This window comes from Ambystoma mexicanum, chromosome 2q, assembly GCF_040938575.1.
Source record: "Ambystoma mexicanum isolate Mex_15411 chromosome 2q, UKY_AmexF1_1, whole genome shotgun sequence".
NCBI lineage: Eukaryota > Metazoa > Chordata > Amphibia > Caudata > Ambystomatidae > Ambystoma > Ambystoma mexicanum.
The window spans coordinates 824,072,169-824,098,619 of NC_090924.1; positions in this window are offsets into that span (position 1 = coordinate 824,072,169).

Below are 26,451 nucleotides of genomic sequence, written 5' to 3' on the forward strand. Positions count from 1 at the left end.
CTGTGCGGATGACAAGGCACAGTGCAAGGCACACAGAAATGCTGCCCTCGACACAAAAAAAGTCCGGAAATAGCCGGGCCAACCACATTGTGTGTGGGATGACAATGGGTGGGGGGAGGTGGTGTTGGTGGTGTTGAAGGGATTAAGGGGGTGTTTATTAGGGGTTTTGGGATGTTTGGGGGGTTATGGGGAGTGTGGAGGGGTTATGGGGTGTTTGGGGGTGTATGGGGTGTTTGGGTGTTTTGGGGGGAGGGCGTGTGAGTGGTGGAGGGAGGAAGCACTATGTTGTTATTTTTCTTAATACACCCATTGTGTTCAAAATCATTTCATGCCTGGACATTGTTCATTTCGTGTGTGTTCATTCTATTCATGACAGCGCACAGTGCCCAACTCCCCACACACTCTGTGTCCATGTCCACACTGTCCCAGTGCTCAGTGTAGTACTGACACATGACCATCAACGTCCCTGTGGTTCAGAAGTAATCGTCAATCAGTGATTGGCGTACAGCATGGCCATCTTGTGCATCACGTACTGCCAGGGGTGCTGCTTCTCCTCCATCATCATCCTCACCCGGTGCATGCATGTCAATGTTAAGTGGCAGTGGTACGTTTCTCCGGATGCACATGTTGTGCAGCATGACACAGACCGTGGTGATCTTTGCCACCTTCTCAGGGACATAAAGGAGGGCTCCACCAGACCTGTTTAGGCAGCGGAACCGTGCCTTCAACAGGCCAAAGGTCTGCTCAATAACAACACGGGTACAGTTATGAACCCGATTATACTCCTCTTTTATTCGAGTTCCTTACAGGGGTAAGTAGCCACGGCTTCAAGGGATAGCCTCCATCACCTGCATGGGAGCACAAAGAGGTATGTGTGAGTCAATCTGAGCTGACACCTTTAGGATTAACAGCCATGGCTGCACCTATATGGTGTTGACATGCACATGTCCCTGGTTGTATGCACACAGGCTCATTTGATGCATTGTGTACTGCACAATGGTCTACTAGTGTTGATTGCATTGTACAAATGATGCAGGGTGTTCACTTGCATGCTGATGCAGATGTACTGTGGATGCGGAACGATGTCTTGCCACCTATTATTGCAGTGTACGCTACTCTGTACCTAGCGGCATTGGTCACACTAGCGGCATTGGCACAGTTGTAATCATGATTAGTCATGCATCGCTTGACATACCCATGGTGGCCTGCTTGTGCGTCTGGCATGTTGTCATTGATGTGCGACATTGGTCTTATGTATGGCATTGATGTGTCATGTTCAGGTTGGGATGTTCAGGACAACAGTGTTTAGCTCTGAATGCATTGTCCACTCACCGCCCAATCCCACCGATGTGGAGTATGCATCCCTCCCCCCAATCACAGCCAGGTGGAGTATGCATCCCCCCCCCAATCCCATACAGGTGGAGTATGCATACCCCCCAATCCCACCCAGGTGGAGTATGCATTTCGCCCACCCAGGTGGAGTATGCATCTCCCCCACCTCACAACCCCAATACACTGACATGGCCCAGTCAGGCAATTTACCGAGCAGCCAGGCACATCGTCCAGCATGTCACTCCATGTAGCGGGGTAGCGTGGAGTTATGCAACACCATGGCATCATGTGTAGATCCGGGATATCGGGCGCAGCAATGTGTGATGATCTTGCTGGAGTCACATACCATCTGCACATTGATGGAGTGGTATTGCTTGCGATTGCGGTACACTGCCTCATTGGCATGAGGGGCCACCAATTCTATATGGGTGCAGTCAAGGCCACCGACACGATTGGGCATGCCTCCAGTGCATGGAAGCCTACTTTGGTGTCAGCGATGTCCTGGCCTGTCCGTGGTAGGGAAATGTGGACGCTTGCATGCTTCAGGAGGGCATCAAGCACTTGGATCAGCATGCGGGACAAGAGTGGTTGTGATATGCCATGCAGCTGCGCCACTGTGTGCTGGTAGGTGCCTGTGGCCAGGAAGTGGAGCACACACACTACCTTTAGTAGCGGGGGGGTGGCAGTGCGGATTTCTATCAGGCTGACTATGTTGTCGTGTATCATGTCCACTATAGTGGTGATGGTGTCCCGGTCCAACCGGTACAGGGTGTGGATCTGCTCACGGGATAGATTGAATGTACTGGGTCTGATGCGAGGGATTGGTGGCTGCCTATGTGGTACCACTGGCTGCACTAGTGGAACTTGCTGGGCCTGTCTCACCCTCCTTCTCCTCCTGCGTCTCCTCTTTGCTGCCTGTTGTTGTAGCTGTAGTTGTTGTTGTTGTTGCTGTTTTGTTGTTGTTGTAGCAGTACAGGCATGTCCTCCAGGCCCATGATTGCAACAGCTAGAGGGATCATTTTGGTGTAGGAAGGGGTGTGTTGTGTGGGTGTACTCCTTTTGTACTGGGACAGGCTCCATTGACTCCACCTGTGGTGATTGTGTGCACCTGTGGCAGTTGCCTGCACTGCAGGTTGCTATTTGCGGGTGGTCCGCGATGCCTGTATTGCCGCCGTCATGCAGGCCCTAATTACTGCTTCGGGATGCCGGTAAGTGCATGCCCGCGTAACTTGTGATGTCCTCCTGTTAGCGGCATCCAGGTATTGGCGCCGCAAAGGGGCGCATGTACGCGTGCATGCCGGTAAGAAGGGGCACGGTATGGGCGGTGGCGGTATTGGCGGGTTGTAGGCTCGTAATGGCCCGGACCCGTTAACGATGCCGGTAATGCCATTCCGCCTTCCTTTTTTCATTACCTCCATACTCGTAATGAAGCCCAAAATGTTTGGGCAAAGCTTGTATACCTTAAAAAACAAGTAAAGGGAAGGTAACGGAGGGTGGCGGGACAAAATATAATGTCAGAGTAAGAGTGTAACATAATGTATATATATAAGGGAAAAATATTGACTCGAGCGTGGCCGAGCAATAATAAAGAGTTATCGTGAGTGTGGCTGGGATAAGAGTATACACCCAGTGACTAGGTTTTAAGGAGCGCTAGCAGAAGCCTTCATCTAAAATCCTGTAAACGGGATGATGTAGGAGACCGTAATCGATTAAAGACGATCCGAAAGAGATGGGCTTAAATTCCATTTTTGGAATAACCATAGGGGCAAGATGCATCTGAGGAAGCAGACGGCATAAAATGTGTGTGGCCGGCCAGAGTCTGTCTGTTTTATGTATTTAAGTCAACTCGTGACATCACAAAATTGAAAACTGTTTTTGTGGAAAAAAAGAGCATGAAAATTGCACGATTGTAAAGGAAAAATGTTGCATGGCATGGATTGATGATTGTTTTTTAGCAAGATTAAAGTACAAATATTGTTGAAATAACGGGATTGGAGCTTGCGACGATTGGTGCTCGCTCATACTGTTGATTTTTTAAACGCAAATATAGTAAAGTGATATAAATAGGGGGTAAACAGGTTAAAACATGGAAGACATGACTCTGCTGATACACTTGTGCAAACAGTTGCTGAAACACGCACCTAAGCTTAAACAGTACAGTGCGGAATGGGTTAAAGGGACCGCAGACAAAATGTTTATGCCGTGGCCCCAAGGCGGATCACTATCTAAAACGGTCCTACAGCACATGACGACATATTACATGCCACGTCCTGAGGGACAAGGAGAGACGCGAAAAAGAAAAAGGTGATCAAGCACAAGCAAGTACATCTCTAGGTACGAGAAGAGAGGTAAAGAGATGGAAGGGAGATGAGGATAGAACTGATGAGATGGCATGCACACAGAACTGATGGATGGGAGGGCATATTTTATTGAAACTCGATGGTAAAGGCATTGAGGACATGAGACAAAGGGGAGAACAAGACGAATTAGAAGGAAAAGACAAGGAAAAGGAAAGACGATTAAGAGACGACGGGGCCCGGAAAAAAGATAGGCAGAAAGGAGAGCAGTTATATCATGACGAGCAGTTCAGAAAACAGGAAAAGACGGAAGAACAAAGAAAACACGATAATAAGCAGATCATCAGCTGATGATCAGGATAGAACAGAACAAAGGAGACTAGAAGAAGAACAAAAGATACGAGAGAAGAGAATAAAAAGACACAGAGATGAGGAAATACGAAGGGCGAATGAACAAAGAAATGCGACTTGTGGGATGACAGGGCACCTAGTGCGTATGTGCAGAAGTCAAGGGATGGTGCAAAACAACCAATTCACAAGAGGAGGGATGATGAATCCACCAGCGTTTACGCAGCCGGGTGAAGATGGAGTTGCGCAGAATCACACTGTGCAGCAGCAAGCGCCAAGAGTGCAGCAAAGCTTGCAGCCCCAACAGAATGTGAACAATTTTCTACAAGGACAGTCTCAACAGTCTGCAATGCAACTTCTACAAACGACAGGCACAGGACAGGTACCAAACTCTGGAATAGGAAATACCAGTGGTGATGGAGGAAATCATTCACTAATTGTGGGATGAGATTATATATGGACTAGGACAGCTCCCTGGGAGACCTGATGTGCTTCATCCTATCAGTGTCACTGAACCCTCACAAGGAACAAAGGGTAGATGTCTTTATAGGGGGTAAAGAATATTCGTTCTTAGTCGACACGGGTGAGACGCGTTCATGTATACGTGAAGGCAGGTTTTAGTTGTCCGGCGACGTCATGCATACTCAGGGCTTTACAGGAGCAACAAGCCGTGTTCCTTTCACAAAAGAACTTCCAATTTCTATAGGAGAGTGTGACATGAAAGTGCCACTGTTGTATTCGAGACAGACTCCTGTAAATATTTGGGACGAGACTTGATGACAAAGTTAAATATGACGATCTCATTCACGGAGGAGCGCATAGTATGTTCAACTCCAGGAATGCATTATTTAAATGTGTGTGAAATGATTAGAGCATACACAGGACAAATGGCTATGAGAGCTACTCCGGTAGAACCTGAGATATTCGCATGTGGAGTGCACATATTAATGTCATGGCTACCAGGCCTTGCAGACAGAGCAATGAGAACCCCATATGAGTTTCTGTTCAGACCAAGAATACCTATGCATGAGGAAAAGGGACGAGTGTTTCCCTTAGCAATACAAGCTGTCATAGTGTGAGGTGAAATGGCTTTGCTGGACAGTTGTGATGATAAAGGCAGCAGTTATTGCCATTGGGGAAGGTTACAGATTGACTGATGTCACTGATGACGATCTATTTGAAGAACAAATAGGTGAGGATGAGATGACATTTGAGGTAAATCTCATTTATTGGGTGAAAATGATTAAAAGAGGTGACCCAGAGAATGATGCTGTCCCAAAAATGTCCTGAATATTTTGATGACGACATGGCAAAGTTGCCTGTCTCAGTATGGACTACAGGCCCTTATGACGTAGGCTTACTGAAAGGAGTGGCAGAAGTGAAGATTAAATTGAAACCAGAAGCAATACTACCAAAGGCACGACAGTATCCCATGTTTAGCGAGGCAGATGAGGGAAGGGATTTTTAAGACAATTTCTGCCATGATGGATCAGGGCATCTTAGTGACTTCAGAGTCATCATGTAATACTGCCGTTTATCTGATTAAAAAATCAAAGGGAGGGACTTGGCATTTAATACAAGACTTAAGGCCAATAAATCAGATAATAGAGGCCGAGATCCCTCTAGTCCCTAACCCGTCTACAATTCTGTGTAACATACCTGTCGAGGCACAGTATTTCAGGGTGATTGATTTGAAAAATGCATTTTTCTCAATCCCGTTGCACAAAGATTCGCAGGATTTGACATCATTTACGTTCAGACAAGTTTGTCTGAAAAGTACAAGGCTGCCTCAAGGGTATTGTGAGTCCCCTTCAATTTTCAATAGGGTCCTACAGATGGACTTGAGCAATATTGCATTAGAGAGTGTTGTCTTGCAATATGTGGAACAGAGGAAGAGTGCAGACATGATTCCATTCAGCTATTGATTATACTTGCTGTGAAAGGATATAAAGTTGACAAGGAGAAGTTACAGTATTGTCAACAAGAGGTGTTGTACATAGGCCAACTGATTTCACATAAAGGGAAAAATGTCACCCTGAAAGAGCTGAAGCTATTTCAAAAACAGCTAAGCCACACACGATAAAACAGATGCAGCGTTTTCTAGGATTATGCAATTATGTCAGGGCATGGGTCTTCGACTACAGCTCTTATACCAGGCCCTTATTTCAAGCCTTAAAGAAAGCACAGGCAACAAAAGAAAAAAATGTGTGGACTAAGGCCACGGAGGATGGGTTTGATGAACTAAAAAAGGCCATTTGCATGGCACCAGTCTTAGGGATTCCCAATTATGCAGGAATTCTAGCTTTTTCACACACGGATGGCACTGTTATGACAGCAGTCCTCACACAGAAAACTACGTTAGGGTACAAGTCCCTGGCATACTATAGTGGGATTTTAGATCCAGTGACGAGAGGTCATTTCCCATGTGAACAAAGTTTGGCTGCCGCAGCGTTCGCCATAGAGAAAGCTACAGCCATTGTAATGGGGTGCCCAATGATGTTATTCATCAAGCACACATTATTTGCTATTTTAGAGAAACTGAAAGGCACATTGACATCACAAAGAGCTTCTGCTTATGAGGTGGTCATATCAAACCCAACGATTAAAATAGTTCATGCAGAATAGTGAACCCAGCTATATTTATAGCAGAGCCAGTCACTGAAGGAGAGCCAATTGTAACGCTCACCTGATTCCCGCAGAGGCGCCGGTCTTGACTGGGTGAATGCCGTATCTTCAAAGGTGATGTGTAACACACGGTTGGCTCTTTGGGCTGGACCTCTGTGCACTGTATGTCTGACTCGAAGAGTAAGATGTCTGCAGATAGAAAATATGGGATTAATGAACTGGGGTTATTGGGTGCCTCTCTCCTCTTCCCTTTCTCTTCTCCTGTAGAACCCCAAAGGTTAACGCCCTCACCTTAGGTAAGTGAACGCCGAGCTCTCCATCTGCCTCGGGGCAGGGTGCCGTAACCAGTTCCTTCACTGGATAAGGGTGCAGGCCTCTTGACCTCAGAGGACTGCTGTCCGTCGTTAACTGCACGAATGGTAAGTTCTGGGCGCTTCAAATGTCTTAAAAGTCTTTTGTAATGATATCTCTTGTTTTGCAGAGTTCCGGCGATGGCGGATGGCGGGCTGATGAGAGTTGAGGATCGAACCCGCGTGAGGAATAGAAGCGCCTGGAAGCACGTAGGTAAGCGCTTGTAGCCTGCTTCACGATGCGCACTAACTGTCCCTTTTATCTTGCAGGTACAAGTTCGGAGCTTTAGAGAAGCTGAAGGCTGCTGGAATACCCACTGGATTCGGCGTGGGAAGGAGTAATGGCACGTGAGTAATAAAGTTGCCCAATGTCTTTAAACGCACCTTCTTTTGTCTTTCAGATGCGGGATGCAGCGCCGAAGACCTCCGGAGCGTGCGAAGAGCTGGTAAGCTTTTGTCTTTCAGATGCCGGAATGCAGTGTGAAGACCTCCGGAACATGCAAAGAGTAGGTAAGCCTTTGTCTTTCAGATGCCGGAATGCAGCGCGAGGCGTTGGTGACAGCCGATGGACCAGGTAAGAGATGCGCTGCCACTGAAGACTGTAGTGCTAACCTGTTCTTTCTTTGTCTTTACAGGTGCTGCTGAAGACTGGATTCCAGGATGGTAAGCCTTTGTTTCCTTAGGCCCAGGATCAGAAGCAGAAGACATGATGAGCGTTCTGCTGCAGAGAATGCAGAATAACACAAAGCAAGATTCATCCATCGGGTGTGGTTTAAATAGCCTCCTGTAGTGCTTAGGTGACTCTCCTTCCACAGCCACGCCTAGGTAAGAAAAGAGTTCCTGCTTTCCAGAAGAGTTCCAGTGTTCTGAACCTAGGGAGTGGCTCCTGCCCCACCCAACAGGAAAAGTAGTCCCAAACAGAAGAGGATCCGGGGTTCAACTGTCAGGTAAGTAAGCAGCATGGTCTGCTGCAGGTAAGCCACCCAAGCATTATGAGCCCGGCGCTTCCAGCGCTGGGACTGGGCATCTTTATGAGCCTGGTGCCACTGGCGCCGGGACAGGGTCCAAAAGGTCCCAATTGGGACTGGCTGGCACACGGAACCGGGGTTATGGGTCTGCTTCCAAGGGAGTCGGGCAAATCCTGATCTTTTGGAAGCAGAGATCATGACAGCACCCCCCCTCAAGGCCCCTCCCAAACCGGGCTCCTCCGGGGGTTTTGGCTTGTTAGGAAATGTTCGATGAAATCTTTTGATTAGACGAGGTGCGTGGACATATTCTGCAGGTTCCCAGGATCTTTCTTGGGGACCGTAGCCTTTCCAGTCAATCAGGTAAAATAGTTTAGATTTGGAGATCTTGGAATCCAGGATGCTTTTGACTTCAAACTCGAGTTCTCCATCAACTAGAATAGGTTTTGGAGATGTAGTTAGTCGGGTTTGAGGTTGCACGGGTTTTAATAGAGAGACGTGGAAGACCGGATGTATCTTCATGTGAGGGGGCCAGTCCAACTTGACCACTACTGGATTTACTATGGTAGTGATGGAATAGGGACCAAGGTATCTTGGGTTGAATGTGCGTGGTCCTTTTAGAGGTAGATATTTGGTGGATAACCAGACTTGATCTCCTACTTGATATTGGGGGGCTTCCTTTCGATGTTGGTCTGCTCCTTTCTTGTATTGTTCTTTAGCCCTTTGAAGGTGAGAAATGGCTTCCTTAAAGGCTTGGGTGATTGTAGAATGCAGGTGGTCTACTGCTGGTGTTCCAAGATCTTGGAGTGGATCCAACTCCGAGGTTTGAGGGTGACTACCGTATAAAAGAAAAAACGGGGTCTTCCCAGTTCCCGAGTGGACAGAGTTATTGTAGGCATATTTGGCTATCCAAAGGATATCTTTCCACGTTTTTTCAGTTTGTTGTAGCATGCAGCGCAAATACTGTTCCAGAGTTTGATTGGTCCTCTCGGTTTGTCCGTCGGTTTGAGGGTGGTGGCTGGTCGAAAGTCTCACATCAATTTGAGCCGACCGACAGCAACTTCACCAAAAATGAGAAATAAATTGACTACCTCGATCCGAAATTAGAACTGAAGGAAAACCGTGCAGTCGGACGATGTTTTCGAGAAATTCTCGGGCCAGGGTTGCTGCTGTTGGTAAGCCTTTGAGTGGAATGAAATGCGCCATCTTGGAGAATAGGTCCACGATTACTAGGATCGTATTGTATCCGGAGCATGGAGGTAGATCGGTGATGAAGTCCATAGAAAGCGTATGCCAAGGGCGAGGCGGGATGTCAATAGGGCGTAAGAGGCCGGCTGGTTTTTCCTTTTGACTCTTGTTTTGGGCGCATACTCCACAGGACATTATAAAGTCTCTGATATCTTTTTTCCAAGACGGCCACCAGAAGTAGCGCTTGATCTTTTCCGAGGTCTTGGTCATACCGGGATGTCCTTCCATTAAAGAATCGTGATAACAAGAGATTACCTTTTTCTGTAAATCTGTACTGGGCAGGTATAACCTTTCTTGGAAATATAATAGGTTGCCCTTCACCGTAAAGTCCTTTCGCTGCAGATGCCAATTCTGTATGTCTGCTGGAGTAACCAGTAGCCTGGCTTTATCCTTAACTTCCTCTATGGATTGTGTGGCGATTACACCTAGAATTCTTTGTTCGGGAATGATAGGTACAGGTTTAGGATTGATCAAATGTTCTTCCACTCCCATCCGAGAAAGGGCATCAGCTTTACCGTTTTTTGTACCAGATCGATAGGTAATTATGAAGTCAAACTCGGCAAAGAATAGTGCCCAACGGAGTTGCCTAGAGGATTGAGCTTTTGCGGTTTTCAAATATTGCAGGATTCGGTGATCTGTAATCACAGTAATGGTGTGTCGGGCAGAAGATAATGCCGCCAAGCCTTAAAGGCGGACTTGATAGCTAGAAGTTCCTTATCAGTAATAGTGTAATTGATTTCAGGAGGCGAGAATTTGCGGGACCAAAATGCCACGGGATGCAACTGATTGGTTACTGGGTCCTTTTGTGATAGAACTGCCCCCATGGCAAGGCTCGAAGCATCAGTTTCAACGATGTAGGGGAGTTCTGGGCGAGGATGTTTTAAGATCGGTGCAGAGATAAATCTAGTCTTCAAATTCTGGAAAGCTTGTTCCGCCTCGGTAGACCATTCAAAACGTTTGTTTTTCTTTAACAAGGCGGTGATGGGCTGGACTATTCGAGAGAATTCGGGGATAAACCTGCGGTAAAAGTTAGCGAAGCCTAACATGCTTTGAACACCTTTTACGGAGGATGGCGATGGCCATTTGAGAATTGCATCGACCTTCTTTGAATCCATATGCACTCCGCTAGGTGATAATATGAATCCCAAGAATTCAACTTCAGTCACGTTGAAAACACATTTTTCGAACTTAGCGAAAAGTTTGTGTTGACGCAATCTCTCGAGGACCATTTTCACATGTTTCCGATGTTCAGTTTCCGATGAAGAATAAACGAGGATGTCGTCAATGTAAACAACAACACACACATCTATGAGCTCTCTGAGGACATCGTTCATAAAATATTGAAAGGCGGCCGGGGCATTGCAAAGTCCGAAGGGCATGACCTGATATTCAAATAGCCCATACTTGGTGCGGAAGGCCGTCTTCCATTCATCGCCCTCTTTTACTCGTACCAAGAGGTAGGCTCCTCTAAGATCCAGCTTTGTATATATGCATGCTTTTCTGACTTGGTCCAGGAGTTCAGGGATCAAAGGTAACGGATATCTATTCTTAACGGTGATCTGGTTCAGGGCGCGATAATCTATACAAGTTCTAAGGTCCCCTTCTTTTTTTGGAACGAAGAACAAAGCTGAGGAAGCAGGGGACTTGGAAGGACGAATAAACCCATTCGCTAGGTATTGATCCAGGTATTGTTGGAGGTGAAGATTCTCAGGCTCGGTGAGGGCATAAATTCTACTACAAGGAGGAATAGATCCAGGTATCAGGTCTATCTGGCAGTCATAAGACCTATGAGGAGGTAGAGAGTTAGCCTGATCCTTCCGGAAAACATCTTGGAATTCTAGGTATTCAGGAGGTAACTGGGGAGCCTCCGAGGAAATTGCTGCCAGTGCAACACCAGGTCGAGGGTGACAAGTAGAGACACATTCTGGAAACTGAACCGTTCTTGCTCGCCAATCGATCTGAGGATTGTGCTTCTCTAACCAAGGAATTCCTAGAATAATCTGGAACTGAGGGGCCTTGATCACATAGAACACAATCTTCTCATGGTGTCCATCTTGACTTACTAGCGTCACTTCTTGGGTGGTATGCGTTACTGGTCTGGAGGCTATCTCCGTACCAGCCACCGTAGTAATGACGTCCTTTACAGCCTTTGGACAAAGAGTCAGATTCATCCTCAAAACCATTTCATGATCCACATAATTGCCAATGGCACCGCTGTCGACGTAAGCTTCAAATCGCATGTAATCGATCCGGATGTTCAGGGCTAATGAGGACCATAGGTATCACGAAATGCGAGGTCACGGAACTGGTTTTAACGCTCGGCAAGAGGACCTCTATTCTTGTCGGGCGAGGTCGTTTCCCTGCTCAGAGTTTGTGACCCTGGTAACTGCAGCTCCTACTGCCTTCTTGGCTCGTTTCACCGGACAGTCTCGAAGAAAGTGCCCAGAGTTTCCGCAATAGAGGCATAATTGCAGCTGTTTTCTCCTTTCCCGCTCCTTTTGTGTTAGTGGTCCTTTCAGGCCCCCTATTTGCATGGGTTCCCCGGAGTCTACTCCTTTGGTAGGAGTTGGTGGTTTGGAAAATACTCGAGCATCAAACTTGGAACGATCGGCCTTCCTGTTCTGCTGTCTGTGGTCAATTTGAACGACTAAGTCAATATAGTCTGAACAGTCTTGCGGGGGATTCACTACTTGGGCTAACACATCTTTGAGCTCTCCACGTAGACCTCTATAAAACAGCGTAATCCTTTTGTCCTCAGGCCATCGAGTTTCCACTATCAGTCTGTTGAAAGACGCAATGTAAGCCAAAAGGTCTTGATTACCCTGTCGCAATGAAAGGAGCTCATTGTCCAAGGCCTGCCCCTGTGAATGTCTTGCAAACAGTTTTTCCATACTGAGCTGAAAAGCTTGAAAATCATGGAGAACCGGATCATCTTGATTAACTAGAGGGATCGACCAGTCTGCCGCATTGCCACTAAGGTACGAAAGCACGAAAGCTACCTTAGCTTGATCAGTTGGAAAGGCTGCTGGCCGGCATAAGAAGTGCAACCGGCACTGATTAATGAATACTGCAAACCTCTTTGGGTCACCAGAAAATCGTTCGGGCGGAGCCAGAGGTACATTCCCAGGTAGGTTGATCTGCACTGGGTTCGTAGAGGATGTTGAAGGAAGATTTGCCCCTGTTGCGGGTAACGGAGTTTGTCCGTCTTGTGACTGTAGCAATTGTCTAGCGAGATCGTCTGTTCGCTCCTTGGAAATAATCAGTTCCCTTCTTAGAGCATTCGTTTCCTGACGGGCTGCATGCACTTCTGCTCTTAGTTCCCCAAGTAACTGGGCTAGTTGGTCGGTATCCGAGGTTTCCATAGCGCCTGGGTGGGAGTTTTGCGGTAGGCTTTGTGTTCTGTAACGCTCACCTGATTCCCGCAGAGGCGCCGATCTTGACTGGGTGAATGCCGTATTTTCAAAGGTGATGTGTAACACACGGTTGGCTCTTTGGGCTGGACCTCTGTGCACTGCATGTCTGACTCGAAGAGTAAGATGTCTGCAGATAGAAAATATGGGATTAATGAAATGGGGTTATTGGGTGCCTCTCTCCTCTTCCCTTTCTCTTCTCCTGTAGAACCCCAAAGGTTAACGCCCTCACCTTAGGTAAGTGAACGCCGAGCTCTCCATCTGCCTCGGGGCAGGGTGCCGTAACCAGTTCCTTCACTGGATAAGGGTGCAGGCCTCTTGACCTCAGAGGACTGCTGTCCGTCGTTAACTGCACGAACGGTAAGTTCTGGGCGCTTCAAATGTCTTAAAAGTCTTTTGTAATGATATCTCTTGTTTTGCAGAGTTCCGGCGATGGCGGATGGTGGGCTGATGAGAGTTGAGGATCGAACCCGCGTGAGGAATAGAAGCGCCTGGAAGCACGTAGGTAAGCGCTTGTAGCCTGCTTCACGATGCGCACTAACTGTCCCTTTTATCTTGCAGGTACAAGTTCGGAGCTTTAGAGAAGCTGAAGGGTGCTGGAATACCCACTGGATTCGGCGTGGGAAGGAGTAATGGCACGTGAGTAATAAAGTTGCCCAATGTCTTTAAACGCACCTTCTTTTGTCTTTCAGATGCGGGATGCAGCGCCGAAGGCCTCCGGAGCGTGCGAAGAGCTGGTAAGCTTTTGTCTTTCAGATGCCGGAATGCAGTGCGAAGACCTCCGGAACATGCGAAGAGTAGGTAAGCCTTTGTCTTTCAGATGCCGGAATGCAGCGCGAGGCGTTGGTGACAGCCGATGGACCAGGTAAGAGATGCGCTGCCACTGAAGACCGTAGTGCTAACCTGTTCTTTCTTTGTCTTTACAGGTGCTGCTGAAGACTGGATTCCAGGATGGTAAGCCTTTGTTTCCTTAGGCCCAGGATCAGAAGCAGAAGACACGATGAGCGTTCTGCTGCAGAGAATGCAGAATAACACAAAGCAAGATTCATCCATCGGATGTGGTTTAAATAGCCTCCTGTAGTGCTTAGGTGTCTCCTTCCACAGCCACGCCTAGGTAAGAAAAGAGTTCCTGCTTTCCAGAAGAGTTCCAGTGTTCTGAACCTAGGGAGTGGCTCCTGCCCCACCCAACAGGAAAAGTAGTCCCAAACAGAAGAGGATCCGGGGTTCAACTGGCAGGTAAGTAAGCAGCATGGTCTGCTGCAGGTAAGTCCACCCAAGCATTATGAGCCCGGCGCTTCCAGCGCTGGGACTGGGCATCTTTATGAGCCTGGTGCCACTGGCGCCAGGACAGGGTCCAAAAAGTCCCAATTGGGACTGGCTGGCACTCGGAACCGGGGTTATGGGTCTGCTTCCAAGGGAGTCGGGCAAGTCCTGATCTTTTGGAAGCAGAGATCATGACACCAATACACGACTGCGCAAACTATGAAGAATTCTATGATGAGGAGATCCCCAGAGTAAAAGAAAATGCATTGGCAGAAGGAGAAATCATCTTCATTGATGGTTCCTCTAGAATTGATCAAAATTATGGAAAAAGATACACAGGTGCTGCTGTAATGAAGCACACAGCAAACGGGGAATTTTGAGTACTTATCAGTGCACGTATACCTTCTTATTATTCAGCACAGGCTGCAGAATTATTGGCGCTGATACTCGGCTCGAGAATCACGCAGACCAGGAAGTAACGGTGTACAGTGACTCTGCCTACGTGACGTCGACAGTACACGCAGGCTTAGCGTGCTAGAAAAGGAGGGGTTACGTCCGAGCGGACGGCACGCCAGTTGCACCCACCGCCTTATTGGACAGGCTCATTAAGGCACTACAACTCCCAGCCCACACGAAAGGGACGGATTTTATCTCACACGGAACTCAAGCAGCTGACGCTGAGGCCAAGCGTGTGGCAACCGAAGATGAAATAATGATGGATGTGGAAGTGCCTGATAAGTATGAGAAAATGATTGTTATAAGAAGCGAGCTGGAAGATTATAGCAATATGCCAAATACTCAGTTAATGGAGCTCCAAGGAGAGGCGCAGCAGAAGGAAAAGAACCTCTGGAAGCGAAGAGGGTGTTCTTTAAACCCCTCCGAGGCTTTGTGGTGACAAGATAGCACTTGTAAACCAGTGATGCCTATAGCCTTACTGAAGATAGCACTGGAACAGTTACACTATCCAGCGCACATAACAAGAGAGAATCTAGCAGCAACAATTGCTGAAGACTGGTTTATACTGAACTTGGCAGAACATGTTGCATTTTATTATCATAAATTGCATACTATGTCAGAATTTCACAGCTGGGCATACACTACATATGATCAGGGGAGTCATCCCAAGGCCTAATGGGCCTTTTCAGCACTTGCATATTGACTATGTCAATATGATTCAAGTATGTAACGGGTACAGGTACTTAATTGTTGTGGTGTGTCCATTCTCTAAATGGATAGAAGCAGGTCCATGTACACACCCAGGCACTCAACAAATTTGAAGACCTGTTCAAATAGCTAACAGGTCCACATTCCTGTAAATGACTACAGCCCCGTATGCTTTACATAGAACAATATCATGACTCCTTTTTTGACGAACAGGATTTGTTCAACTTATTCTCTAAACACAAGTCTGTTACTGTGTAGATTACTGTAACTATTACTTCAGTTTGACTATCTTTTCTTACTACTTGCAATTTTGTTTTGATCCAAGAATCTAATTATGTAAATATATATGTATTCTTTGTTTGCACATATCTGTAACTTTTTTGTATATTTTTTGAACTTTTTGTCACATGTCTTTGGTTGTTACATTGATGTTCTTATTACTTTTTTCTTAATTTAAATATTCTAGAACTGCAATGCTATCCGAGTGCACCTGTATTTTGTCGTTTTCTCTAGTGACCTATATGGCGCTGATTCAAATCCATCTCCATAAGTTTATTACTTTCTCTGTGAATTTATGACAATGAAATGAATATTGGTTTCTATGTGGATTTCCCTCCTTTTTGTTAACAGTATCTTACCCCCCCTATCCTCATTAGCACCAGGGGTATCCCTATTTTTGTACTCACACACACCCAGACTCTACCTGTGCGGCCAAATTCCTGGTGAGGGAGGTGTTTCCCAGATGGGGAGTGTGTGAAGGGATGAGGTCAGATAACGGTCCTCATTTTGTTAATGCAGTATTTGAACAGATCAGCTTGTTGCTTGGTATAAAGCACAGGTTTTCTTCGGCGTATCATCCGCAAGGGAATGGGCTATGCGAGAAGCTCAACGGCTTGCTAAAGGAAAGGATAGCCAAGTTGAAACTTGCTGTAATGATGCCTACCCCAGGCATCCGGACCAAGCCCATCAGCCACGGGAGCAGGCATCTAGACATTTAGTAAAACCTCAGCAGCCCCGGCTCGGGGCTATCTGGGTTCAGTCCTGGCGCCTTAGACGCCAGGCTCATAGTAGGAATCAGTCCTGGCGCCTAAGGCGCCAGGCTCACAGTCATTACTTACCTCAGACAGACCATGCTGCAAATGACTCCAATCCAACATGAAGCCTGAAAGGGACTATTTTTCTACAGGGACTATTTTATACTCGGGTGTGGTTCTAGGGACTTCTTACCTGGGACTACTTTTGAGGCTATTTAAACCACACCCGACCAGTAACACATGCTTCGCGTTATTCTGCATCCAGCAGCGTAACACTCACTGTGCCTGCAGCCTGCATCCAGTCTTCTGCCACGCCCGCCTCGAATCCGGAGCTCCTAAAACAAAGAGGAAAGAAAGGGACAAGGTTAGAAAACAAACTTATTTCTATTCCACACCTGATTCTGGATCCATCTTGTCTCCGGACCTGTAATGAACATCATTTCTGCATGCGCCGCACCTCCAGCTGCAGCGCCGCGCCATACTCACCAGTCTTCACAGCATCCTTTGGGTCGGCGCTGCCTCCATCATTTCTTCGCCGAACTTCGGCACCTAGGAGACAAAAGAAAACCACAAGGTGAGCCGAGGGAACCAACAAATATAATTCTTACCACCATAGACTTACCTGATTTACCACCGGAGGCATGCTTTTGTGACTCTCCATATTTTCACGTGCCGCATCTGTAAAGAGAGACAAAATAAAACGTTTTCCTCGTGCAACATTTACCGGACAGCGCCGGGTAATACAGACTCTTACTTGAGCGCCACCAGCTGCCACAAGAGCATCTTTTCACAAGCCAGTTGCAAGACAAGAAAGGAAGGGGGGAACAAGAGTGAACATCAGATATATTGAACTCTATGAACTTAATACTTACTGGTCCTCACCAGGAACCTCAGAGTCAATACTCTCCGAAACTCTCCCGAGCCTTCAAACCAGTGAAGTAACTGGAATCGACGCGCCCCTGCAAATCCACGCAGGATGGAGAGCTCATCTTTCAAGAATATAAGGTGAGATTTCTGTGAGGGCATTTCAGAGGTGATTAGTTGGGGAGGACTGTGGGGGTGCCATCACTTGAATCCACAAGTGGCTAAATCCATCTCTCCACTTGCAGGAGAATATTTCTACGGGTTAAGCAGACAAGATTAGGAGGGCAGATCCAGTCAGTCATCACTGCACTACGCATCACGTGGGTGGAGACCACAGCTGTACGGGTCCGACCGACGCCCCTGTGGGAGCCAGGTGAGCGTAACACTTACTCTGAAGAAGGGATGGTTGCACTGTCTTCCACTGGTATTGTATGCACTCAGAAACCAGCCTGAATCTGATCACCATCATACGCTGCACGAAATCGTGATGGGCAGAAGGATGCGGACGCCTTTAACAACTCGAACTAGAGCTAGATGTGATGCTCAGCCAACAGGAGAAGTGTTAGGGTTGGAGATGCAAAACTACCTGAACTGTATGACTTCCAGTTTTTCTGTAATTTCAGGACAGCTGCAGCGACGACAAGAAAGGTGTATGGCAGTACAGAACACAGAAGGAGATGCTACAACAGATAAAGTTCCAGAATTACGTATACCTCAACTATTCCCTGGGGACACTGTCCTAGCTCAGAATCACACAAAGACAAAGTGGGACGAGCCAAGGTTCCATGGCCCATATATAGTGGAGGATATTACACCATCTGCAGTCAAGTTACAGGGAAGAAGAGCTTGGATCTTCCTTGGAGATATCAAGCCATAGATTGTAGAGACCCCTCTGCCTGCACCCCACTGTGAAGAGACTACAGACAACGGGGAAGAACCACAGCACGTGCGGACGAGATCTATGACAAGGAAAAAGGACGCATGACCAGTCAAGTGAAAAGCAAGGAAACTTTGTATTAGGTTGTGGCTTCGTTCTGGACATTTCCTTTGAGCAAAATAAGGGAAAAGGGACACAAATACGAACACTCTGTGCATCCTAGTTGCAGGGTGAAATAAAGAGAATTACACATATAAGCCACAAACATCTGTTGACTTTGGACTGAGGCACACTGAAGCCTTGATAAGAAAAGCTATGCCAAATTTTGATCGAGGATATATAAACTGGAAAAGAATACAGTATCCTGAGTCCTTCGACACAGAATCTTTGTTTGGACTTACTTATGGTGTCACGCAATAGTGACCTCACCAAAGACATACTGATCTATTTTGAATTATTATTGAGGTCCTACTCGTCATTGGTGGGAAGTCTCACAAGCATTACAGAGTTTCTTCAAGATCCTGAGAACGAAAAGATGATAAAGAGGCTGCTCACAGTGATCACAGAACAATTTCTTTTACTTCCAGAGTACAGAGAGGACAAGACAAATGTCCCTATCACAAGAGAATCATAGACTAGCAAATGCAGTGTTCTTTCGCTTGATCGAAGACTTTCCAGAACTTGTGGGGAGACATGCCAATGTTGACATCCACACTTTCATCAGAGACCCAGCTAACACTACGCATCTGAGTATGCTTTTGCACAGTATCGTGATACAGGTTGCACTTTCTGATCACCATCAAAATCACAGAAGAGTGTAGAAACCTTCATTCGAGGGACAGATCGTGAAGGTGTTGCCAAAGACTTCACTTTTGTTCATGCTGACAAGGAAGCAACAAGTCATTTGGAGTGAAGCAGATCCAAGGAATTGACTGGGAACTAGTCTACATGGAACATAGAGTATACAACTTACTGAACGAATTGCCTAATTTGAAGACTTACTGAACTTATTGCCTCATCTGGAATTTCCGGTTGTGGAAAAGGAACTGTTTCCTGAGACAAGAGACAATCCATTGTTCAGATCAGGAGGACAACTGATACAGAACTATTGATCTACGAGCAGAGACAGCAGAGTCCAGAAGAAGTGATAATGATAAAAATGTATTAAAGAACACGTTTTTGCTTCCTTAGATGATTGAGATGGGAAGCCAGAACAGCAGCATCATTCTCCCCCAAGAGGAGAGACATTCATATTGCCCCAGGAACAAATGCTGTAAACTCACCTACAGGTGTATAATTTATACCTGCATTGTATTCATTACCATACTGTTGTCATTGACGACTAGAAATGCATTTTTTATAGGTGCCCAAAGTGTTCAGACCCCCGTGCATCCACTTAAGGATGTGCGCATGAGACCTACAAAGGTGCCCAGACCTCACATAGTCATTCCTTTTCCTAGAAAGAATGATAGAATGGCTGAGCTTAAGATGGATGTGATAAGCAATAATACACATACGACATTTGTTGTGGAAAATAAGTTGAAACGCCGGAGACAAGGTCGGCAAAGCAAACCAGATAAGGGATTAATGAAAGTTATACCTACACAGAGAATGAGTGAAACCACACCTGGCCCAGTATGAATGATTTCAGAATCACATTTCAGAGAATGTGGTAAGCCTGGACAAATAACGATGAGAAGCTTTTTTCCAAAAGGAGTTGAGAGACAAATGGAGAAAATGTACCTTTCAAGGAGAAAAAAAGCAGAAGGGAATGAACAACCAAAAATGACACCTGCTAACACACCTGATCTTGCGAAATATGGTCTCAAGACAGTGCCTGGGAGGACACAAGCAGAAATTCTGAGAGACATTTTCATGCCAGATTTGTATGTTGAAAGGATGAAGTTCATTGCACTTTCTCCTACTCAAATAATACAGACGAGTATGCCCAGATCAGTGATAAAGATGTCTGAGAATCCTCCAGCAAGAAGAAGCTATATAGAAGTATTATGTGATATGCTTGTGGAAGCTCATATCAAAAGGATAAGAGCCAGAAGGAGCACACAAGAAGACAATAACAAACTGAATGATTACCTGGATAGCACAGTACATTTAGGAAACAACATATGGTACCAACGTATGAAGGAAGTTGGAAGGCGACCTTCAGATGGAGAATGTTTCGTTTGTGCACTCCTACCGTACAGTATGGGAAAGTCGAAAATCTTTGTAGCTGTTCAAATAGATGTTAAGACAGCACACTGTCTGTCACATATAGCAATGTGCACGGCCAGGGGTCAGTTTATGGGAAGTGATGCTTCGCTCAAATGGGCGACTGAAGCAACTGATCCAAATGAAGATGATTATGTCCAAGACATAAAAACGAGAAATAATGGCAAAACTAAGAATACTGTGATCAGATACGAGAAGCCTGGAGTAAAAGGAGCAGAGATCAGAAGAGAAGCAAACAAAAAAACTGGACATCAAAGGAAAATCTACAGAAGACGCTTGCAGATGGACGAACAGAGGACAAATGTAAATCTGGGGAACAGTATTGTCGCCAGACGGTTGGGAGAATGGAGTGGTGATCTGCAGAGCATGGATGATCATTGGATACCACAAAGAAACAATCGAGAATGCACAAATGATATGCAAGCCATTATGGCTGAAGCTTGCCAGACTGCTAACATGGGTCGAAGACAGAGGAGGGCCATTGCAGATAGTGCCATTGGATAATTCCAAGCTATGCTTCAGAAACAATGGTACAAGATAAATGGGAGAGAATCAGAACTATGGACGAATATTCGATGCAACAGGAATGATGCATGGAACTGCAGTGATCCTGGGTCACTATTGGGCGTGTGGATCCAAAGCATATAGCAGATTGCCAAAGAATTGGGGAGGTATATGTACATTGGTGAACGTCCATGTACCAGCGTTTGTGATTCCAAAAGTGATCTGAATATTGACAATTTCCCAAAAGCAGATGCTCACTTGAGAAAGAAGAGATCTGTGGAACTGATAAGCCAAATGAAGAGAGAAAATTACTTCTCTACCAAATCGATAGAAGCCTTTGATGCAATCCCATATGAACACAGGTTGTTCAGCCTGACCTCATCAGTGTTCACGACAATCCTGATGCCAAGAATTCAGGTTGGAGTAAATACTAAATGGTTGCAGATAACCAGATGGGAGTTACTGCAGACCATCAACACGACCATAAATGGATTCATTGCAATCAGAGAAGAGTTGAGAGCAATCTGACTGATGACACTGCAGAACAGACATTTCTTAGACATGATTACAGCTATGGATGGAGGTGTTTGTGCAAAAATCAGAGAATCATGTTGCACATTTATAATTTATACCTTCACACAACGAAGAGAATGGAACCTTAACAGAAGCCATAGGCATGCTGACAAAACTACTGAGTCAGATGATAGATGAAGTTGACGAAGTTGACGATGACAGTTGGTTTGGAGCACTATTTTCATGGGTTCCACAATGGATGGCAGATGCATTCAAGTTCCTAGGAGCCCTGTTGGTGATGATATTACTTGGATTCTGTGTGATCAAGCTAATAATCTCACAATGCCAGAAGACTGCAAAGAAAGCCATAGGGATGAAGATCATGATTGATGTTGAGTCAGGATGGAAGCCCAAAGACATGACTGATGGAGAAATAAGAGACTTTGGGGGTCATTCCGAGGTTGAAGGTAAGTAACTGTCCTTACCGGCATGGAGCAAATAACATGTGCGTGTAGTCACAAGCTCGCTAATAGAGGGCTATTACGACTTTGCGGGCACAAGCTTTGCGCCATGCCGTTAAGGGCATCACCGCCATGCCGTAAAATGCCCAAAAAAGGCCCTTCGCTGCATCATGTAAAGTGCAGATTGCACTACCGGCATGAACCAATGCAGCATTATCGGCCACCGCTAATAGCGGTCACCGCTAATAACGGTCACCGTAAACAAGCAAACCGGAAGTAGCATCATCGCACAGGAACGGGAAGGAGCACGGCGGCCATCTTTAAAAACACAATCCATTGCCATCCTCAGCAGCCAGGACCTGTTGGATACTGCTGCTCGTGAAAACTCATCCTCTAACATACCACAATGCCTAAGGCTATGAAGAAGGGTGCCTCCCGCCAGCGCAAGGAGCACTTCAATGAAGATGAGCTGACCATGCTAGCTGACACCCTGCAAGAACATGCAGATGTCGTGTTTGCCCAGAGCATGAAGAGGGAGGCCATTAAACGGAAGAAGGAGATCTCGGCACTTGTGGCGCAGAAGGTAAGCGCGGTCGGTAACACCCCCCCACACTATCAAGAACTGCAGGAAGCGGTGGGACGACTTGTGGCTGCGAGTCCGCAACCTACTCTCTGCCAACAGGAGCCAGACAATGTCAACTGGCGGAGGAGCAAGCTCCCCCATAAGGCTATCCCGATGGGAGGACATCTGTGCTAGCCTGATCGGCATGGAGGGCATAGAAGGTGTCGGAGACATGGAGTGTGGCGCCACAATATCAGCGGATGGAGGTGAATGTCCTAAGAAAACACTGTAATGCAGAGTCTGATGAAAGTCCACCAATATGTCTGTCCAAAGAGGCAAGCCATGGGCCAACACACACACATTCCCAGCAAAGTTGTCGGACGTAGCACAGACACATGCAGTTGCCTGCAGCAAGGCAGTGCCGTACCTGACACATACCACACAAAGATGTAAATGGCATATGTCACACTGCATGCAGGCCCCAACATATATGCATGTCACATGCCATACATCTGCCCCAACATGAGTGACCCCGACGTATGCCTGCATTACCCACCCATGTAGCAAGCAACGTGATCATCCAAACTCAAATGCCTATTACCCTCGATTGTGTAGATGATCAATTGTACAAATGCATGCACGATGCCTATCAAACCATCACTCATGCCGTCCCTCTCTTCGACCCCCACAGGCTCAGACCATGACAGCGATGCGCAGGACTCACCCTCACAGCCAACCACACCCCGGAAGAGGGCCCGGGATGAGGCCAACAGGCCTTCCACCTCAAAGGGCCAATCCAAGGCCTGCCATGCACCACCAAGGAAACCACCTCGGTGCTGCCAAGGGCCGTCGAGACGGAAGCGCCAACACCTGTCACACTGCCACAGGACACAGCTGAGGCTCCACACTCAGCTGAGTCCAGTTCGGTCAGGGAGGTGGCAGCCACAGCACCCCTGGCTGAGGAGGAGGCACAGGAAGAGGTGTGGGTGCCCGTGAAGGACGATTCCTCCGAACTGCCCCGCACACCCAGTCCACTACCATTCCCCCAGGTCACATCTTTGGAGTCTGACCACGGCACCACCCCGGAGCAGTCTGGGGGGAGTTAAATCAAGGGGCCATGTGTCCCATAGTGGAGCACATTGAAGCCGAACATGAGACCCAAGCACCGTCCACCTCCACAGGTGCACCGGCGGGGCCACAGCAGCATGAGGAGCTGATTGCCCTTGTGCGTCAGTTTGTGGATGACAATGCTCAATCAAGGCTTGAGTGGTGTAAAAACACTGCCTCCCTGGGCAAGATAATTGCCGACAACACCACCTCCCTGGGCAAGATATTTTCAGACAATACTAATTGACTGTGTGAGGAGGTATCCGCCCTGCGGCAGGTCCTTGGCTGCATCGCTGATGCTATGGAGGCTGAACGTCCAGCACCCCAGATGGAGCAGGCGGCCACACCATCGTCCTCCAGCTCAACCCAGACCAGCCCACTCCACAGGTAGTCGCGCACCCTGCGCCAGCCGGACATGCCGCCACCAGGTCCAGGGAGTGCCAAAAAGTAGACTGGCCAGCCTGATGAAGGCATTAGACACTTGTTGGGACATGTGTGGGGGAGTTGTGAGGGGAGGGGGGTAGGGTGTGTGGGGGAGTTGTGGGGGGAGTGGGAGGGAGGTGAGGGTGTGTGGGGGAGTTGTGGGGGAAGGGTGTGTAGGGGAGTTGTGGGGGGAGAGGGAGGGGATGAGAGTGTGTTGGGGGAGTTGTGGGGGTAGGGGGAGGGTGTGTGGGGTAGTTGTGGGGGAATGGGGGAGGGTGGTGGAGCCTTGAGTAGACATTCATCATTGCGCATGTATCATTTATTTATATACAGTGCAAAGTGTACATGTACCCCCTCACCCAGTGCCCTCTGTCCAACTATCATGTCACCCTCTGCAGCCATGTGTGTCAGTAATATTGCACAATCACTGTCTGATGCACAGCACGTCCCTCCTGTGCATCGGCACCGCAATGATGTGCAGCCACTTCTTCTTCATCCCCTTCATCATCACCAGGTGGTTGCAGTTCAATGTCAGGGGGCAGGGGCACGTTGCGTTGGATACACATGTTGTGCAGCATGACACATGCCATGATGATCTTGGCCACCTTCTCATGCCTGCAGAGGAGTGCCCCACCTGACGGGCTAAGGCAGCGAAACCATGCCTTCAACAGGCCAAAGGTCTGCTCAATGACCACACCGGTACGGGTGTGGGATCGATAGTAATCCTCCCCATGCCTGTTATGGGGGTTATCGGACAGGGGTGAGGAGCCACGTCATCAAGGGATAGCCACTGTCACCTGCATGGGAGGCAAAAAGGTATATGTCAGTCGATTCATGATGGACAGCTGTACTAGTCACACATGCCGGCAGATTATCGTTGGTCACATGCACATGTCCTTGGTTGTATGCACGCCATTTTTAGGCCCTCAATGTGTCCTGTACCATGGAATAATGGTGTGGGTTGCATCTTCAAGATGATACACGGTGTGCTCTGCCGTCTTGTAGCTCATGCATTGTGTACGCATACAGCTGTGTCCGTGTCCATTTAGTGATGTGTTGTGTCCTGTAGGATTTTCTGATTGGGAGCGTTGGCAGTAGGCTCTGCAATATTAGGCATTCTGCACTGATTTTTCCCATGGTGACATGCAGCATTCCTGTGGTTGATCGGGGATATCGGGCACAACAATGTGAGATGATCTTGCTGGCATTGCATACCATCTGCACTTTGATGGAGTGGTATTGGTTGCGGAACACCACCTCCATGGCATGTGGGACCACCAACTCCACGTGGGTGCAGTCAAGGGCACCTATACAATTTGGCATGCTGGGCCAACTTTTGTTTCATAACTTCTCCTGGGGAGTCCGTGGTAGGGATATGTAGTCGTTGTGTGCTTGAGGAGAGCATCCAGCACTTGCTTCAGAATGCGAGAAAATAAGGGTGGTGATATGCCATGCATGTGCCCCACTGTGTGCTGGTAGGTGCCTACGGCAAGGAAGTGGAGCACAGACACTACCTTCAGTAGAGGGGGGATGGTGGTGCATATTTCAATGAGACTGACCATGTCGTTGTGTATCATGTCCACGATGGTGGTGATGTGTCCCGGTCCAGATAGTACAGGGTGTGGATCTGCTCAGGGGTTAGTATGAAAGGACTGGCTCTGATGCGAGGGATTGGGAGCTGCCTGTGTGGTTACGCTGGCTGCACTGGTGTGGTATGCTGGGCCTGTCTCACCCTGCTTCTCCTGCTGCGTCTCCTCTGTGGTGCCTGCTGTTGCTGTTGCTGGTGTTGCAGTGCAAGCATGTCCTCCAGCTCCAGTATTGCTACTACTATTGGAACCATCTTGGTGTGGAAAGGGGTGTGGTGTGTGGGTGTGCTACTTTTGTACAGCCCCGGACTCCATTGCCTCCACCTATGCTGATAGTGTGCACCTGTGGCAGTGGGGAACAATGCACATAGCATTTTACGCTTGGTTGTCGATGCCGGTATTTACGGCATGCCGTTATCCACTGTTTGCGCCTTCATGATGCCGGTATTTGCTTGTCCGCCTGACTTGTGATTTACTCCCTTTAGCGGCATGCCGCTAATGCCGGTATGATGGGCCGCATCCCTGCGCCCATGCCGCTATTAGAGGCACCGTTATTTACGGTCCCGCTAATAGCGGATTGGCAGGTCTGAATAGCCCGGAGCAGTAAGCGATGCTGGTAATCCTTTACCTGCATCTTTTGTTTCCCTTACCTCCAACCTCGGAATGACCCCCTTTGTAAAGGCCAGCATTTATGCACCAGAGGAACAAAGTTCCTGTATCCAAAGAATCATAGAAAATATGTGGGAAGATGGATCTATTGCAGTCCAAGTGGAGAATGCCAGCTCATGACATGGAACAAGGATGAACACGTAAGAACAGCAGGATGCTTGAAGGGAGTCATAAAGATATGGACCCCAAGGAAGCATTTCTTCAGGTCAAAATGTCTGGACACAGAGGATGAAGCAAGACTGGATGCAAAGAAAGAAGAGAGAGTGGAGGATGAATCGCCCAGAGGGGGGAGTGAAGAGGAAGTGCCAAGTATCGTCCCGACTCCAGCAACCCCCCTCCCATTACCTATCGAGTTCACACCAAAATATGTAACATATGAGGAACAGTTAAATAAGCAGAGAGCCGCATATGAGCTCAGCCCGGTGCCTATCAGAATAACAGCACCTATTGAAGTACCAACACCTAAGAGAACCTGGACAGTAAGGTATCCATTGAGAAAGCCATATTCACAGTCGAGACAATATGACGGTTGTCAGAAGGGAATACCCGAAGAAGCCAAGCATATAATGAAGGAAGATGAATGGTGACGTCATGAGAAATCAGACTGACACACATATAGA